We start from the raw sequence: 19550 nt of genomic DNA, 5'->3' as shown, positions 1-19550 counted from the left end.
TGGCCTGGGCACTGTTGATGGCATCTTACTGGCCTGGGCACTGCTGATGGCATCTACTGGCTTGGTCACTGTTGATGGCGTCTGACCAGCCTGGTCACTGTTGATGGCATCTACTGGCCTGGGCACTGCTGCGGTGTGTTGACTTCCCAGCTTGGGAGGACTGTTGCTTGCTTTTTTCCTTTGACAGCTTGCACAGTGCCTTCCAAGGCTACAAGAGCTACTTCTTCAGGGGGTCTTCACAGGCAGACAGATGGACAGGTTCACATTCTCTTCAGCAAATCAGCCTCTTCTCAAAAGAGCGCCAGTCTCCAGCTCAGGATTTGCTGTAGGGGGCCTCCTTTGCGAACTCTTTCACTTTTTGATCAAGGCCTGCCTGTTACAAATATTAACTCAGATGATTTAATAAAGACACACACAAGGCTTTAATGGTGGCATTCGGCCACCTGATCTGCCCCTCGATTCTTCTCCATCATGTGCAGATTCTATTTAAAGAAGCCCATGTGTGATTACAGAGCTTGTTAGAAACTTCCAGAGGAGGCCAACCTCAGGGTCTTTTGTGACAGATCACTTTTGAAACCAAAATTCTCCAAGAAAATTCTTAGTCCTTGGTGCCAATGTTCCTTCTGATTTTAATATCCCCTGCATTAGTGTGGAAATCTTCCATGTATTAGATGGAAGCACACGGTCCAGTGTTGGGAGAATCCAGGGTCTAAGAAAAGAGATGGGCAACGAGAACTTCTGGGGGCTGAGGATTCAGGTTCCTCATTGTAGTGCTAAGCACACGGGCGTCCTTTGCTGTGAGCACATTCCACTCTAGTCCAAAGCAAACAGAGGAAATCTCTGGGAGAATGAGAAGTGCAACTTCAGGGAACTGCTTGCCCAGGGCAGGACAGACAGCAGAGATGAGCATGGTGGGGTCTCTAATGCTGCCTTCTCGGGTTTTGGTTGGGGGCCCAGCTCCTTGGAATTCTTCCTGTTCCGCTTCAAAACTCACATATGTTTTACAAATATCCTTTTGTATGCATCGACTGTTTGATATTAAGCTGTATGAAGGCATAGATGGTAGATTCTGAAGGATCCAACAGTGGTTCTTGCTTACCGGTTTTCCTAGTGTCAAGGGTCCTGGGTGAATATCAGAAGCCCTCAGAACCTTATCCCCCTGCCTACCTGGGAAATGAGATTGCCACACACAGTTAGTCATCGAGCTGAGGTCCGGAATATGTATCACAGAGCGTAGTGTTGCGAGCGCACCAGCAGAGCGGTACTCAACTGTCTTAAAAGTGGACGGGACAGGAGCAGAGGCATTGGGCAAACCTCTGAGAGGATTGCCAGGAGTGAGGTGGGTGTCATCAGTACCTAGATTTCTCCCTGCTCATAATTAACTAAGCCCTGGAAGAAATATTTGAAGAATGTTCCAGGGAAGTATGTGATTTCTAAGTTTCAGAGAAACCCAGAGAGCACTGGAGAGTCCCCTTGCTTACTTGACTCTTTCTCCGTGCTGTCGCCATCAACAAATCCCTATGGATGACTCTGACCTGCACAGGGGCCCATCTGACGAGGGACAGAACTGAGGCTAGAATACATGCCAGACGCATCCTGGTCCCCTGCATGATCAGTATGTCACCACCAACTCCACGTCATAAGTGCCGTGTTTTCAGATAGAGAGTCCGGGTCCTGGAGATGTTAGGGAAACTCATCAAGCTCCGACGGACTCGAGACTGGAACCCAGGCTCGTAGCAGAGCCCCGCACACCTCAGTAGGTCCATCCCACAGTAGGTCCACTTGCCCCTTCCTCATAGAGCTGTGGGAAGTTTAAGGAGAAACGATGATAGCAACCGCCCAACAGAGATATCAAAGTAGAGGTGCTGGAGATGGGACCAATTTCAAACCCTCATGCCTTAAGGTAGGCAAGCGTGTTCATTGCTCGGATTGGATAGTTCTGGAAGGTGGTTTGGACATAAGTAGCAAGTCAGAGTAACCTTGAGTCTTCTTCTTCCTCACTAGCAATGCTGGGGAAACCCTCCAGAGTTGGCTCCGTCTCCACTGGTTACATGAATGCTGGTTTTAAGAGGTGGAAAGTTGAGTCATGGTTCAGGCTTCTAGAGAGTTCTCACTTCTGGCTGTTCCTTCTTTGAGACGCAACCTCCACTTTCATTCCATGGCCCTTCTTCCCTCCTCCTTCTGTGTCTAGTATCTGACCCCACCCACTTCCGAGAGATGGAGGCTCTCCACGGGATTTCCTCAACAGTGCTGGCGCTGTCCTGTTGGCACAGTGCTTCTTCAGGCTAACCGCTGTCCAACTGCCATGGGATAGAACTGCAGAAGTGTCCTTCAGAGATGCTTGTTCCCTCAGTGGCCTGCCCCTCTATTTGCATAATGGCAAGAAAACAACACTGCCACCTAGTGGGAGCTCAAAATGTGACCTTTGATGCTCCACCTCCTGACCTCAGTGCATAGCTGTCATTAATATTTCAACAAATGGGCGTACTGGGCACAGTGTTCTTACTACAGCGTTCCTCCTGGTGAGCCACCTCATGTGTACCCGACGCCATCATGAAACAAGTTCCCAGTCAGCTGACTCTTCCTTAACTGTGCCTCACGGCAGTCTGGGGAGGAAAGAACTTACATTAGTAAATAAAGATTTAACTACAGTGTAAGTCGATTAATAATCCAATCAATAGTATGTGAATTATTTTGGATAGTATTGTTTTTTAACTATCTTACTGTCATAAAAACTCAAGTCACAGCCCTCACTTCTCTTACCCTGGAGAGTTTTCTTCTTGAACTCAAACCCAGGGCCATGCACCTGCCAGGCAAGGCCTCTACCCCTGAGACACACAGCTCTTGCCCTTGGTTTTTTGTGAGACAGTTTTCGTTCTGTAACCCAAGCTGGCTTCACAGTAGATCTTCCTGCCACCCGCTTCCGAACGCTGGGATCACGGGTATGCAGCACCAAGCCTGATTTATTATGGGGAGTTTTGAGCGTATACAAACAGAGCAGTACAAAAACTACATTTCCTCAGGCGTTAGCACTTACTAATGCATGGGTGATCTGTGCTCCCTGCCACCGGTTCTCCCAAATGGATTGCTTTCAACGACGTTCCAAACAGCCCACATTGTTTCTGTAAATATATCTGGGTCTGTCTCAAAAGATAAGGGCATGTCCAAAAATTGCATAAGGCACAAAGGCGTCTTCACACTTTAAAAGGCACAGATTCCTTTGTATCGCCGATCTTTAATCTGCGTCCAGACTTTCCCAGTTGTCTGATAACTATTATCTGATGCTGTCTGATGTTGACGATGGCTCTTGGTATTGGATTGGGGTATTGCCCTCCATGTTTCATTTTGTCTGTACGTTCCTTCTTCTTCCTGTTCTGTTTGCTTCTCCTTGTTTTTCTTCCGTCGAAGAAGTGAGTCATTTTTAAGGTTTCCCACATCGTTCATTACACTGATTCCATTCTCACAGTGCCTTTGAACCTGTTTCTCTGTGCCTGTATATCTTACAGAGAGGTGGTTCCTGCCAGGACTTGTGCCAGTCATACTTGATGTCTTGACCAAAAGGCTGTGGGTCCTTGAATCAGGGCAGGATGGCCATCGGCTCTCGGACAGAAAGCGATAACTCATGTTTCCAATTTGATTTGCTCTTTCTAGGAACAGGTAAAAAAAACCAATGAGTCATGCCCAAACCCCAGATGGTTGGTGGCAGGACTGACATCTGATCCGTAGTATGTCTCTATTTTAGGAAATGGACCACCAGAAAAATTTTTTCTACTTGTGAGCCCACTCAGCTGGGGACACTGCTGGGCCACTGAGAACAGCTTGGCTGGCACAGTTCAGTTTACAGGAATTGCCAGAGCATGCAGTGTCCTTGTATTACTACACCAGCGTCCCACCCAGACCCTGGGGGCCAGCTTCAGCCATGCTTTCTTGAGTGATCATACAGAGTTTTACTATGTCTCTGAATAACCTTCTTTCACCTTAAAATGGGAAGCCTGTGCTCCCTGTTTTCTATTGGTCAAACACTCATGCCTAGGGCTGCTCACCACTAGCCCCTATGTAACTTCTGCACCAACTAATAATACAACGGAGACTTGATCGTCTCATTACCGTCTCAGCTCTGGTGAACACGTGAATTTCCTTGGTCTTTTAGGAATTTAAACATGGTTCTTCTCAACACTTTCCTGAGGTCACTGGAGGCTATGGTGCCACAAGGTCGGGGTTGTATTGTTATCATCATCATCATCATTTATTATTATTATTATTATTATTATTATTATTATTATTATTATTATTATTAGAAATGTTAACTCATTGTTGGAAAGGATCACAGGTGACAGGCTGGAAGAGGACTTGGCCATCCCTTCCCTAAACTCTCTTTGTGCCTAAAAACAGTGTTCTAAACCCTAGATAAGTGATACCTTTCCTCTGAATCAAGAGTGAACAGCAGTGAGGCTGGAGAGAATCTCTCGGTTATATCTGTTCTTACATTCCATATGAGGAACTCACAGAGGCAAGGGTGCAGCCAAGAGTGGTAACTTCACATAGGCAGCTGGCGAGGTGGGTGGCGTTTCTCTCCTTAAATTCGTCTTCAATGGTCTCTTGAACTGAACTATGGGAGGGATAATTTCTTGACTCAGCTACTAAAGCTTCACCAAGTCTCCTCTTGTCCTCCCATCTAAATCCTCTGACACTAGCCCGCCAGAAGTCACAGGCCTAGCCGGCCACTCTCTGGGATGTACGTCGGTTTGGAGGACCATATGTAGGGGCTTTCTTAGAGGCGGTGGAATCTAATGAAGCCGACTGTAGACAGACTTGTTGCTGGGGATTGTGAGCCTCTGGCTCTTTATCTTGTAAATGGGCTGACAGGCCCTATCTCAGTTCCAGCTTAGTTGTTCTCAATGGTGCAACTCTAGCCTGTGGCACGCACGGCATGTTTGATCAATGGTGGCCATTGTGGCTGTGGAAAGACAGAGTTGAATCTAGTCTCCATGGAAGACGGGATGAGTGAGAGTTGAGATAGAGAGCCAGTGTTTGCAGGATAATGAGTGCTTTTGTTTGACCCTTAGAGTCGGGAGAGATGGTTGTTTTCCATGAAGTATTGGCTTTTCTTTTTCAGAAGCACTGAGATAATCAACTCTTTGTCATATGATCCTGTGTGTGTGTGTTTATAGTTGATCATGTTATACATACATACATACATACATACATACATACATACATACATACCTGTATGCATGCATGCACACATGCACTTGTGCAAATAGCAAAGGGGAAGAAACTCTGAAAACCCCTACCCACCAGCTGGAATGTGGTTTCTGGCAAACCTTCACCTAGCCACAGTTTCCTCCTGTCTGAGTCCAGAAAGCAAAGTGGATTCCCAGCAGTTCATGAGAAGCACCCCTCAGGTGGCCTGGGCAGGTGCTTCCTCCTCATTGCTTTTTGTCTTGGTGAATTTTGCTCTTACAGTTTCAAGATAATCAATTTATTCTTGTGCGCCTTCTCCATCCAAATTGGATTACAATATAAATAGTGCGTGGCTGGCCCATTGGGCACCGAGCTCGCAGGCCAGTGCTTGGCAGTCCTGGTCTCCTCTCCCCACCCCAGCCAGGCTGGGGATGTTTGTTTATTTTCAGTGGAAGCTCTGAGTGCTGGATCGACTTCCACCTCCTTTACACACAGCCATGTCAAAACCTTCTTTGTGTTCTGGTGGCAAAGGGCAAATGCTCGAGGTTTCCATTAGCTGTGGTAAGAGTGCCAGTTCCCTTGGAGGCATAGTCCTGAGTTGCTGCCCCATGGTTAGCCTTTTAATGTAAAAGAACAGCCGCATTGTCACAACCACATTGTCACACACACACACACACACACACACACACACACACACACATTCACATACACACGCATACACACCTTTACATACACTCACATACTCAATACACACTCATTTATACATACTTACACACACATACACACACATGATTACAGACACATATACTCATATAGACACACTCACACACATGTACACACCCTCTCACATGCACACACAGTCAGTCATCCGCACTCACCGCCAAGTTCGTGCGCTCACACACACGCTCCCCACCCCCAAGGCTTCAACACATTCTTTTATTGTTGATTCTGCTTCTAGGAACAGAAGAGCACAGCTGAGCAGTGCTATTTGGGAAACAGAGCCAGGCCCTAGGCCAATGACTGTGGCTTTCCTTTGCTGTGCCTTGACTGTGACCTCACGTGGAATCGACATCTCTCTACATTTTAGACTACATTTGTCACCTCTCATTGCAAGGGTTTTTTGTTTGTTTGTTTTTGTTTTATTTGTTTTTAGTACAGAATTGAGTTTATTCAGAGCATGGGGAGGGGAGTTAAGAGGGAAGTAGGGCAGAGAAAGAGAAAGAGTAGAGGAATAGAAGAGGAGAGGAGTTGAGTAGAGGCCGGCCATGAGCACTTGGAGAGAAGGGGGAAGGGAATGGGAGACAGGGGACAATGGGGGAAGAGGGGAAGAGCAAGAGAGAACAAGAGGCAGCAGGAGTTGTTTGTTTGTTTGTTGTTGTTTTTGTTTTTTGTTTTTTGGGGTTTTGTTGTTGTTGTTGTTGTTTTGTTTTGTTTTGTTTTACTGCTACCTCCAGTGAGGGAAGTACAAGAAACCAGAATGCAATTTAGGCTCCACACTAGCCAGGGTCACAGTTTTCTTAGTTTCTAGATATGGGGATGCTCAATAGCTCACTTCCTCCCTCCCCCAGGTCATGCATTTCTCGTGGTGTGGCTGATGAGCGACCAGCATTAGTGTTTGTCAGGAATAGCGTCATGTCGTGCAGACTCCTAAGCCCTACCCCAGACTCCCTGGGGCTTAGCCAACCGGGCATAGGACTCTGAGAGCAAAGCTTCAGCAACAGCTTGGATGTGCAAAGGCAACATCTTCCTGGAGCTGGGCTCATGAAGGCTCGCAGAGGAGGCCCGGGCAGGACAATAGCTATACGGCTGATATTGGCCTGGGCTACAGAGTGAGATCCTGTATCAAAAACACCAAGCTAGGCTGCTGCATCCTCTGCCTGTCGCCATGGCTGCCTACAAGCTGGTGCTGATCCGGCATGGTGAGAGTGCCTGGAACCTGGGGAACCGCTTCAGTGGCTGGTAGACTCGAGCCCAGCGGCCCACAAGGAGGCGAAGCTCGGCAGGCAGGCAGGCATTGTGAGATGCTGGCTATGAGTTTGACATCTGCTTCACCTCTGTGCAGAAGAGAGCAATCCGGACCCTCTGGACAGTCCTGGATGCCATTGACCAGATGTGGTTGCCAGTGGTCAGGACCTGGTGCCTCAGTGAGCGACACTGTGGGGGTCTAACAAGTCTCAATCAAGCCGAAATGGCGGCTAAGCATGGGGAGGCACAGGTAAAGATCTGGAGACAATCTTATGATGTCCCGCCATCTCCAATGGGTGCCTGATCATCCCTTCTACAGCAACATCAGCAAGGATTGCAGGTACACAGACCTTACTGAGGACCAGCTACCCTCCTGTGAGAGCCTGAAGCATACTATTGCCAGAGCACTGCCCCTCTGGAATGGAGAAATTGTCCCCCAGGCCAAGGAGGGGAAAGAGGTCTTGACTGCTACCCATGGCAATAGCCTTTGGGGCATCGTCAAGCATCTGGATGGTCTGTCAGAAGAGGCCATCATGGAGCTGATCGTCTATGAACTGGACAGGAACTTGAAGCCCATGAAGCCCATGCGGTTCCTGCGAGACGAGGAGACCATGCCTAAAGCCATGGAAGCTGTGTCTGCTCAGGGCAAGGTGAAGAAGTGAAGGCGAGGAGGTGGACTCCTGCCCCACACCCTCCCTCCCTGCCTGTTCCTGCCTCCTGCACCCTCCCCTGCACCTGCCGCACCGACTACATCTTTAGGATCTTCAGTTTAAGTTGTAGCTGCAGATAGGGACCTGTGGCTCCCATTCTCCTTTTAGTATTTTATCCCCGGCACCCACTCCCTTCATAGAATCTACTCAGAATAAAACCTCTGGGGGGCAGGCTCTTGGTCCACATCCAGGGACGGCTCCCTGTACCAGGAGAGTTGAGAGATAGTAATTACAGTTTTTCTTAGCTCGTTGTTTACTAAGGGCCTGCTTAGGAAGAAGTCAGGGAGGGACTGTATGTGGTATGACCAATGAGGGAAAGCTGTGGGCCAGTTTTGTCCTGGAACCTATCCTGCACTCTTCCCACAATTAGGTAAGTGGGGGCATAGTCATTCCAGTGGAGAGTGAACGTAACCTCATGGTGATTAAAAGACCCTACTTTCTCTCTGACCATAAAGGAGCTGCTGGCCCTAGAAGGTTGGGATCAATCTTGTATTACATTTACTTTTACGAAAATAAAGTATATGTACGTATATTAGCACACAAAAGCAACACGGAGGTTGCTAGTGCCAGTTGAAACAGTCCTGTGTGGTCACAAGAAAGCAAGCCATTCCTCATATCAAATGGGATAAACTCCTTGTACTTCTTGCTGTGCTTGGATCCCTTTGCCTTGTTTTGTAGAGGTGAAGTGCCCCAGGGTTTTGTCTTTCACTGTCTGAATCATGTCCCAGCTACTTGACCCTACTATGTGGGTTCAGAACTCATTTGGGCATAACAATGAAGTCTCTTTCCAGATCAGTATAATACAGGAGTGGTGTGGAATAAAACAACAACAAGCCAAAGAAGTAAGAGAAAAAACCATGGACGTCTCTACTGGTACTGGACTCATTGTTATTTGCCCTTTAGGCTGTGTCTCTGAACCGTGTTGGGATCTAATCAGGAAGCAGTTTTCATTTTCTTTTGGTCAAATATATATTGGCGACTATTGCCCTGCTTTCAATATCTTGGCATCCGTGTCAGGATAATGTTTTGCTTGCCCTCAAGGACCCAAGGAGCTACCTGAGAAGGGACTTCGTGTGCAAACCGTGAAGCATAAACACGGTTTGGAAGAGTAGACGGGGTTCTGGCACTGAGGGTCCCGAGAAGAGAGTGGCAGGGCTCAAAGTAGACCAGAGAGCAAGCTCTATGGAGGGACCGTGGTCCAGTGAGGAGCACGGACAGACTAAGCAAGGACAAAGGAAGGGTCAGGCAGGTAATAAAGGACTATTACTCTAGATTTCCTTTGGAGGAGATTAAATGATAATCAGATTAGTTGGGATTTAGTGGGAGGAAAATCAGGAAATCAGCATTACGTTGGAATTTCCTATCCAAACCCAGCTTCCCAAAGTGAAAGACAGTCTGATGGATTGAATGAATGGGAATGACCCCATCCCCCACCTCCCCCCAAGGCTCATATGTTTGCATATTTGGTCCCTAGTTGGTGGAAGTGTTTGGGAAGGCTTAATAGGTGTGACCTTGTTGGAGAAGGTGTGTCACTGGGGATGGGGTTTGAGGTTTTCAGAGAATCTTAGCATCCCCAGTCTGTCTTTCTCGATGCCTCCTGCTGGCAGACGATGATGTGTGAGCCCTTAGCTTTTGCTGCCCCAGTGCCTTTGCTCAGCCATTATGGACTCCAAGCCCAATTAAACGCTTTCTTTTATAAGTTGCCTTGGTCATGGTGTTTCATCACAGCCATAGAACAGTAGCTAAGACAGATAGGGTCTCTGTATGATGTTGTCCTAGCATGCCTGAAACTTGATTTGTAGACCCGGCTGGCCTCAAACTCACAGAGATCCTCTTGCCTCTGACTTGGGCTGGGATTAAAAGCATGTGCCACCATACCTGGCTATTTAGAAAGAATACCTTCCTGTTGTAAAATTTCAAATACCAAAGTATTACATGATCAGAACTTTGATTTGGCAATGAAAAAAAAAAAAAAGCCTTCCATGAACCAAATATGAGCCGATGAAACCTAGTGGATGTGGCCAGAAATCAAAACAGTCAAAGAAGCCATTGCTAGGGGTTGGGGATAGCACAGTGGTAGAGCGCTTGCCTAGCAAGGGCAAGGCCCTGGGTTCGATCCTCAGCTCAAAAAAAAAAAAAGCCATTGCTCTTCCCTGGGAGACAGTGTGTATATACATAGGAAGGGACCCTGGAGACTGTATGAGATGATGATATTGTTCCTTGCGTTTACTGTTTATTGGGGTGTGGCTTATGTAGGTGCCAGCACTTGCCACACTCAAAGAATTGTGTGTTTATGTTTAGGTTTGGTGTTGTACTGCATATGATTGTGCCTCAAGAATGAGGTTCTCTCTCCCTCCATTTCTCCGGTTTTCTTTCAATCTTCTGATAACATCAGGGAGGAATACCCAGCTTCGGGTTCCAATAGCGTTAACATCTAGCGCTCATTAATCTCCCGTCTTAAACAAAAGCAGACAGCCTCACAATACTATTATTTTGATTTTATTGTAGCAAAAATACTTATAGCTAGTAATACTAGCTTTCCCAAGTAGTAATACATTTCCTTTAAAATTAACACTGCGTAGCCAAGTGTGGAGGGAGATGTACACCTTTAATCCCAACACTCCAGAAGCAGGGGCAGAAGCAGAGGCAAGGAGAGGTAGAGAGAGAGGCAGAGGTAGAAAGGCAGAGAGGCAGAGAGGCAGAGAGGCAGAGAGGCAGAGGGCAGAGAGGGCAGAGAGGCAGAGAGGCAGAGAGGCAGAGAGGCAGAGAGGCAGAGAGGCAGAGAGGCAGTGGGGCAGAGGCAGAGGGGCAGAGGCAGGGGCAGGGGCAGGGGCAGGGGCAGGGGCAGGGGCAGGGGCAGGGGCAGGGGCAGGGGCAGTTGGATCACTATGAGTTCAAAGTCAGCCTGGTCTATATAGTGAGTTCTAGGGCCGGCCAAGCGTTCCTCGTGAGACCATGTCTCAAAAACATGGACCAACAACAGAAAATAACACTAAGAAAGCAGAGCTCTAAGCTGTGATACTGGCCAAGCTTTGAGAAAAGCTTGGGTGGGAAACACTGGTTAGGGTAGCTGACAGGGGTGGGTTTTAATGGGAAACAAAAAGCAAAACTAATATTGTCATTCGAAATCGTTTGGACATTATGTGTAGTTCTTGGGTTGATTTCCCAAACCAATGAGGATGATTATTCTCAGAATCTGTGCATTAAGTCATAGGGTCAGGGGCCAGGGCATCTGTGGTGGGGAGTGGGGAGATCTGTGGTGGCCTAGAGAACAATCAGTCCATCCCCAGAAGTGCAGCCGATGTGTGGTTCCACCAGGAAGTCAAGTCTGACCTCTGCCTTCCGGGTAGCAGTGAACAGTTACCAGTTTTGGGTGGGTGGTGCCTGCTGGAGTGAGGTAGAAACAAAGGGTCTGGGGGCTGCCTTGAACCCTCTCCCTTGCCCACTAACAGTCACCCAATACCTTTTAGGAATCTACTGGCAGCAGGAAACTTCTGAGCCTCCTTGTGTCTCTCGAGGAGCATGCCTCTTACAGCCCTGCTAACCACTGAGGGATGACTAGCTATCTCCTGGTTCACAGGCAACCGTGCCTTCTTGCACAGACACATTCTGAGGTCTTTGTATGGCATTAGCAATGCCATGGGGACCTTGACTGCAGTCCTCTGGTGTTTCCTATATGTCCTGTGCTTCCCCCTTGCCTTCTGGGTTCCTGTGCATGATGCTGTGTTCCCCAGCATTTCCTGTTAATGCCTAGCCCAGTCACCCAGGAGAATGTGTCCCAAGACTCCAGGAGGAGTCATAGTAATGAGATAGTTCAAGATGCTATTTAGCGGCCTCCTCCACTGGATTCCAAGAAAACTGTGACATCAGGGAAGTTTAGATTCCCTGCCCTGACTTCCGTTTCTGTGCCCACCCACTCCTTTTCGGGTGTCTGCTTTCAGCCATTTTCTGTTTAGCTTCCATCTGCACACCGACTGACTCCAGACCTGGTGCAGCCGGGTTCCATTTCTGAGGTGTGGGGACCGGCATCAGCCCTGAGGTTCAATCGGGAGAGCGGCTTTTCTGTACGTGAAGAGGTAGATGGAGATGATGGTGTCCAAGTGCATCAGCAATCCTACCTAGGGGTTCACCGTAGAGCATATCCTCTAGGCGCTCTTCCTCTCAACAGCTAGATAGGAGCTGCTGTTGTCAGTCAGTTGTGATTGAGTTAGTTAGCAAGCTAGCTAGTGCGTTTGCAGAACTGAGTGTTGAAGATCGGACCTTGTGCATGCTTGGCCAATACGTTGTCCCTGAACTACAGCTGCAAGGTAGCTGCTGTCATTTGTCCTGTTTTACAGACGGGGAGACTGTTTGCACAGTATAGCTTGTATAAATTACCACAGAACTAGTGCAGCCTGGTTCCAAAGCCTACAGTGTGCTATGAAGCTAGTATTTCTCAAACCTGCCCAGTGAGTCACCCCAGGCTTTGGTTAGAGTCCAGATTTCCAACTGAGTGGAGTAGCTCATGCTGTAATCCCAGACTCAGGAGTCTGAGTTAGGAGGAGCAAGAGGGGCTACTAACCCCTCCCCTCCCCCAGATTCCACAGGTGAACCACCTGATTGGGTGACCCACAGGTTTGGAAACTGCACATAGAATAGAGACCGAGGAACTTTCTCTGCTGGCGGCTGTAGGAACAGCTATGCTAGGCCATATAAAAGTGAAGCTCCAACTGGGAGAAGCCAGACTTCTATTAAGGCCCCACTGGGGAACACTGAGCCTCTGCCATGAGCTCATGAGCCTGGACCACAGCCCGGGTTTGAAACTTAGCCTAATGCAGTTCTGGGCACACTTGGTAATTGCACCTAGACTGATGCTGGGCTGGACTTAGAGAGCAAACAGAGTGACCAGTAGAATAGAAACACAGTGGGAGACGGAGAGGGTAAGAGAGCTAGAGCAGATCGTCAGCCAGGGACTCTAGGCCAGGTGTACGCACTGGGCAAGGTTGGCGGAAGAGTGGAACGGGGCCTGTTGGGAACGAGAGGAAGTTGAGCATGAGCTGTAGGGCCAAGTGGTCTCCTCCTACTCAGGGGTTTCATAGGATTTACAGGAGGGGCAGGTAGCAAGAGAGATACCCACCATTCTTCAGCCTCAGATTAGCTATGCAGTCGAACGAGGGATGTGAAGGGAGTAACCAGAATGCATCAGCATCGAGGTGGTGAGACCCGGTCAGGGGAGGAGAATGTGATATGGTCAAGGCAATCTTCTGAATGTTCGGGAAATGCACACACGTGGTCCTGCCTTTGAATTGGAATCTCAAATTCACTACCAGGCCCTGTGGTATTTTTAGCTTTGTTATCAGGGCACAGAGGAGGTTTCCAAGGGTCGTAGAATGTATCTATTCAAGTATTCTGTGTGACCCAATGTCTGCTCACTGTAACATGTTTGTTCCACCAAGATACAATGAGAGGAAGTGGGGCTGCCAGAGATGGCCACTCTATCAGAGCCTCTGCCGTGGCCCTGGGCCCCTCAGGATTACCCGGGTCCTGACCATGGTGCTCAACCTTGAGTAACCCTCCGCTGTGGCTGCTCGCAGACTCGCTGGGGGACTGTGGAGAGACGTGAAACTTGGAAGTCGATTGCCATTTGCCTCAGTGCCTGCCACAGACATTTTCAAACATGGTGCCCTCTGGTCAAGCAGCCGGCAGCATGGTCTCGTGGTCCTGATGGTGGCATTGGTGGTGGAATGGAGAATGTGGTGCCGTAGCTCTCAAGAAACCTGAGCCTGTACCCTGAGGAGAGGCCCGAGGCCCGTACCTCTTTTGCAAAGGAAGCAGAGCAAGCGCTCATCCAAGTCCCTCCAACTCCTACACATGGCCTCTCAGTGTGGGACAAAGGCCCACTTTGGTGACAAAGGCCTAGAGTGGCGGTTTCTGAAGGTAGACACACCTCTGACAGGTCATGAGGGTGGAGAGAGCCACTTGCCTTGTGTTTCCTCCGATACAGCTCCCAGCTCCACGGGTCCTTTTTATATCCCAGGCTGCCTAGAAAGTGTAAAGGAGGCAATTCCTGCCAGAGTGGAACCGAGTAGCAAAACCCTGGCTTGCAACGGGGTTGGCAGGCTACGGCCCCGTGACAGCGGGGCGTGCTCCGTCCTAGCTATGGGCAACGGGATCAGCATTTCTCTCTTCTTGTATCCTCTGTTCGCCTTCCTTCCTTGACGCATGGGGTCGTTTGATTGATCTGGCATACAGAACCTAATGAGCCTGACCTGATACTCGCAGAATGAGATCACAAGAGTTGATCTGACCCCAGAATCATAAAAGGTTGCGTTTTCCTTACAAGTGGCTGTTTCCAGATATGGGCTCAGTGTGCTCGGCCTGCATTGCTGCTAACTGTGGCTCTCAGAGCTTGCGACCTGGCACTGGGGTGAGGGTTCTGCTTGAATGTGTACAGCCTGTGAGACCTTTCTGTTGTCTATCAGGATCTGAGGCTGGGTCCTTAAGGGTTGGGATTTTGGGATTGGGGTCCGTAAGTGACCTTGTGCCCAGAGTGCTTTGCTAAAACACAGAGCTCAATAGAAACTAAGTTATTACCGTAGTCACTAGCCATGTGTCATCATTATACGAAACATAAGGGGGTCTGCGTCTGCTTCTCCTGGGTGGAACACACAGGGGACCACAAGGACTTCCCTCACCAAGCTGCGTACTTTGGCCACTTATCAACTGTGCAACTTTATGTCATTCACTCAGCCTCTCTGAGCTTGGGTTTCTTTCTTTGTAAAATGAGGGATAAGAATAGGTGGTGGTGGTGGTGGTGGTTGTTGATGTTGTTGTTGTTGTTGTTGAATCCACACTTGTCTTTAGGATTAAATGAGAGAATGCTTTTATAAACGTACACGTCCTACCATAATCACTGATAAAAGGCAGGAATATAATCTCTCCCCTTCCTGTAATTTTGGATAGATTTAACCAGGGCACTGAAGAGGTAGCCGGTGAGCCACTTGCCCTTGGAAGCTCTTTGCGGGGTAGGAGAGAGCTGGGAGCAGCCCTTTTCTTTTCCTGAATTTGGGTAGCAGTGCAGATGCATGGTTCTAAATCCTAGGTCTGTTGAAGCCAAGACCCTTTCTTGTTGCACTGCCGACTTCTCCTCCTCTGCACTCTGCATCTGGTTAGATCCCCCAAGGAGGGGGAGACAGACTGAGTAAGGAAGAAGGGGGGAGGGGAGGGGGAGGAACAGCAGCTTGCCTTGCCTTACCCCAACTCTACCCTTGGGAAACTTGAGAGCTGACCTCAGGTCTAGGTGATCATGTTTTCTTGTTGCAAGAATTCCTAAACAAAGCAACTCCACTGCCTCATTTCTCACCCATGTGTTCACCTTTACCTGTGTGTAAGCTGGTGGGAGGCTGTTAGCCCGTTCCACCGTTCCACCGCCACAATCAAAGCCAAAGCCAAGCACTCTGCTTTAATGGATGCCACCAGCAGCCATCAGCAACAGCAAAGATTGTTTACATTTCCTCCATGACGTATTTGGAACCAGGACCTGGGCTCAGCTGGAACCTGATCCGGTCCTCAAGGACAAGGGCAAGATCTTGTGCAAACTGGTTAGTGCTCTGACTAGAACACCGAGCAAGGAGGATTAAAAGTCATGAGTGTTGAGGTTGGTTTTATGGCCTGTTCCAAATATTGGTTCTGGGCTATTGAGAAACCCGCAGAAATGGATGTAGATCAAATCCACAGCAAGCCCACCTCCCCACGCCCAGGTTCCGGTCGTCTCGAGAACTCGTCTCTTATTGCTGTGCAGGGCAGCTGAGACAGGGCAGAGAGACACAGCTGGTTCAGCTTGCTGCAAATGGAATTGGTGAACAGTTGATGTAGAGCACTTCCTCAAGAGCGTAGCATCATTGATTTATGGATCATGACCCTTTTAAACTCTCTGCTTGCTTTCTTAGATATCGACGTTTTAAAAAGCAATTTCTCATGTGGGTCCCTTTCAAACAGACACACACACACACACACACACACACACACACACACACACACACACACACGGCACAGTATTAACTCTTCTGCCAGAATAAATGGGCTGGAGCACTCTGGGCTGGCATTTCCTCTGAATAATGAATCATGCAGGGAGTGATTTCTGTGTTTGGAAATGGCGAATGTATTGCCAAGACCTAGCGGAAGGAATTGCATTCTGGACTGGGTTTCTTATCTTCTGGGGAGGGGCTCGCCAGCTGGAATGAAGTACGGTGTATGCTCCTTCACATTCATGCTTAACTCCAGGGCAATGCCCAAGGCATGCCTTCTCTGTTGTTCAAGGTACCTAGGGAAGAAATCGCACGTTGCCGTCACTGGGGATTTCAGGAAGAGCCTGACTCTCCTAAAGGGAGACTGGGATGGTCTCTGATCATCCCGTATCTTCTCCTTTCCCTTCTGAAGGTCTGGCTTCCCCATTCACTCTCACTGCCAGACTGTGACAATACTACCCTCTCTCCATGTTTGTTTAACTCTAGCCACCATTTATTGACCATCTAATGCTATTCTGTAGAGGAAAGGGTTATTATTACCCTCTTCCCCTGTTCTCTCCTTTCCTGACTCTCTCTCTCCCTCTCTGTGTCTCTGTCTCTCTCTGTGTCTCTGTCTCTGTCTCTGTCTCTGTCTCTGTCTCTCTCTCTCTCTCTCTCTCTCTCTCTCTCTCTCTCTCTCCTTCCCTCCTTTCCTCTTCTATTTCCCAACAATGAACCTCAAAGAGAGAGAATTCTCAAGACCACAGAACCGCTAAGGTTCAGACTCCGCTGTTGGTTTGTTGTTTCTAAGCTCTTTCCTTTAATCGCCCCCTTCTTGGCCTTGTACTGTCTTGGTTCCTCAGTCAAAGAGTCCACGTGTGTCTTCCTGAGGAGGCCAACACTTCCGTCCTGACTTCAGGATCCTCCTCTGTAAATTTCTGACATCTCATCTGATGACATGATCTGGTCTTGTCTCCTGGGCTCTGGTCCTTCTTAGCTACAGTGTGTCTGCTGGAGCACATCCTGCCTACCAGGGAGCACAACCTTGCCATGGAGCTTCTGCTCTCCAGGCATCTTGGCACTCGCTCCTGGCTGGACCACTCCTCCTTCCCACCCTCCTCTTGCTGTCCTCCTACACATCCACATGCTGCTCACCCTTAGGTCTTGAAATTGTCAACAATTTGCCCTGCCCGTTGCTTGCCACATGCTCGTGTTGGCTTCTCTCCCTGGTCCAGATATTATATAGTCAATACTTTATAATGCACAGCCTATAACACACGGCCTGGTTCTCTGGGCTTTGCCCTTCCTTAGGGGCCTCTGTCCCTTTTCTTCCCACTCTCTGTTGGTCCTTTCCCAGGTGGCTAGGAACAGAGTGGTCTGTACAGATCTCTGCTGCTTGTAAGGCATGGTGATGCGTTTACAACTGCAAGCGTAGGGAACAACTGAGAAGAGAAGAACAGACACTGCTCACTCTCTGCCCCTCCCGGTAGGCACGCTTGCGTCTAGTGGACAGCATTAGTTATGCTCTGTCCCTGCCTATGCTGTGCCTTCAGTGCACAGCGCCCTCCCCTGCCCTGCTTGCTGAACCCCAGTTCCTTTTCTGATGTTTGCTTTGGGTCCCCAGCCAGTGCCAGCTCCTGACTTCTTGTCCTCCTCTATGCTAACGGAATGGCAGTGGTCATCTCTAGAAGTGGCCTCACTGAGTCTCTTGGCTTACAGATGGTAGAGCTGAGGCCAGAGAGGTTGAGCTAATTTACCTGGAATTGCATTGCCCAAGTCAAGAGAAGACAGTGTGGTTTCAAGAACTTTGGGCTTGACGATCATTTCAGTTTGGTAAGAGTAATAAAATGGGAGGAGCGTTGATAGTGCCCAGTGATCACACATCCCGCACATTAAGGCTTCTTGGCATAACAGGGGCCATCAACTCAATTTGTGTTCATTAGATCTATAAAAGTAGAAACAACCGTTATCCTCTGGTTAGTCACAGGACTCTGAGGCATAAGGAGATTGCGTGGTCTACTAATTTCTCCCCTCCAGAGATGACCCCTGACATTCCGTTAGCGTAGAGGAGGACAAGAAGCAAGGAAAGGAAGGCTTGTGCTGGTTCGTGTTTTACCTAGCACTCCTGTGAGACCTTAGGATGCACACAGTGATGCATTTGAGGTACTTGGTGTCCTGGGTAGGGAGGGCAGACCTAACAGCTGTGCTTTTTCCAGTCACTCATGCCCGTGAGGCATACACTGGAGTCCAGTGAGGTCACTCGTATCCATGAAGCACACAGTGGAAAACGCTATTCTACCTTGTCAGGCTGGGGACAGTGAAAAGAAACTGTAGAGTCTTTTCTTTTCGGATCATATAATATGAGCTAGATTTTAATGTCCATTCATAAAATGCAAAGCTGTCATTTGAACTAAGAAACCAAACTCTTAGCGCTGAAACTCAGCTTTCTGTCATGCCTCCACTCATGTCCCCTGTACTTGTGGCATCCTTGAAAAGCCTGTACCGTCTGTCCAAACACTGAACGGTGGCCTTGAGCATGTGATTGTTCTTCCTTACCTCCTAAGTGCTTGGGGCACAGTGATGAACCACTACACTGTGCCCCAAATTCTTCTTTCTTGTATGAACTCTGTCAGGATTCAGAATGAGAGAGAGAGAGAGAGAGAGAGAGAGAGAGAGAGAGAGAGAGAGATGTCCAAAATGAAACACAGAAACACACGTGATGATAAAAAGCTCTTGTCAGGCTGCAGAGACGGCTTCATGCAAGGAGCCTTGTTCTTCTCAGAGGAGACTCCGATTCGGTTCCCACACCCATACAGAGCACCTAACAGCTGCTGACGAACCTCTTCTTGATTATTTGGGCCCACGCACATTGATGGCACACGCAGACACTCAGACATACATATAAAATAAATATAAATAAAACTTTCTTTTAAAAAGCCAGTTTTAGAAGCAGGGTAAGCATTCGCTTGGTAGGGTGGTCACAGGCCGCTGGAGAATGAGCAGAATCAGGACGAATGACAGCTGAGCTGAGAGGCTAGTGCCGGTGATCTGGAATCCGTGCGCTGCCTACAGCTCTGTGGAGAATGGGGTCTGCGCATGCCAGGCTTAGGAAAGCCCTTCTTCATCTCACAGGCAATGGTGGGGAAAGCCTGAAGCCAAGGAGGGGCAAGGATGGTTTGGATTATTTTACAAAGGCCAAATTCCGTGCTTCCATAGAGATTAGGTGTGAACACGGTCTTCTCAGACAGGGCTTGAAAAAAGCCAGAGGAAGGAAAGCAGTTAGATAGCTGCTCTGGAATCTAGGCATAAGGGGCTGAACTCTATCTACTCCTCCACACCCCAGCCTGATACACACTCTGCGTTATACAGGAGTGAGGGGCTAGAAAGGGTGGGGTCAGGGCAGGTGGAATGCCTCTCGGTTTCCTGCTGGGGTGAGGTTCCAGAGGAGAGTGTGGGAGCATGGAGAGAAGATGGACTTGCAGTTTTCAGAGCTGGGTAGAGAGGCTCTGGAGCCTGAGAGGCACAAGACAGGTGTTAGTTTTCCTGGAAAGGGAACCATAGTCCCGAGGTAGACATCTCTCTGTCCCAGGTGCCACCTAGTTGTCACCAACTGGTGATTGCTTAGCCAGATGGAGTAGGTGAGGTCTAGGGGTGATGCCAAGAGCTGGCCCTGAACCTCAAGTCCCAAGACTTGCTGCTTATGTCG

The 19550-nt window shown here is 48.7% G+C and overlaps 1 protein-coding gene and 1 pseudogene across 1 annotated transcript in view; both read left to right on the top strand.

Moving 5' to 3' along the window:
• The window catches only part of Prkce (protein kinase C epsilon), a 486519-nt gene that overhangs the window by 127064 nt on the left and 339905 nt on the right, over window positions 1-19550 (top strand).
• On the top strand, window positions 6905-8654 carry LOC116905761 (annotated as a pseudogene).

Source organism: Rattus rattus, chromosome 7, assembly GCF_011064425.1.
Source record: "Rattus rattus isolate New Zealand chromosome 7, Rrattus_CSIRO_v1, whole genome shotgun sequence".
Classification (NCBI taxonomy): domain Eukaryota; kingdom Metazoa; phylum Chordata; class Mammalia; order Rodentia; family Muridae; genus Rattus; species Rattus rattus.
Note: the sequence above shows the minus strand (reverse complement) of the source record. Positions and strands in the feature narration are given on the sequence as shown.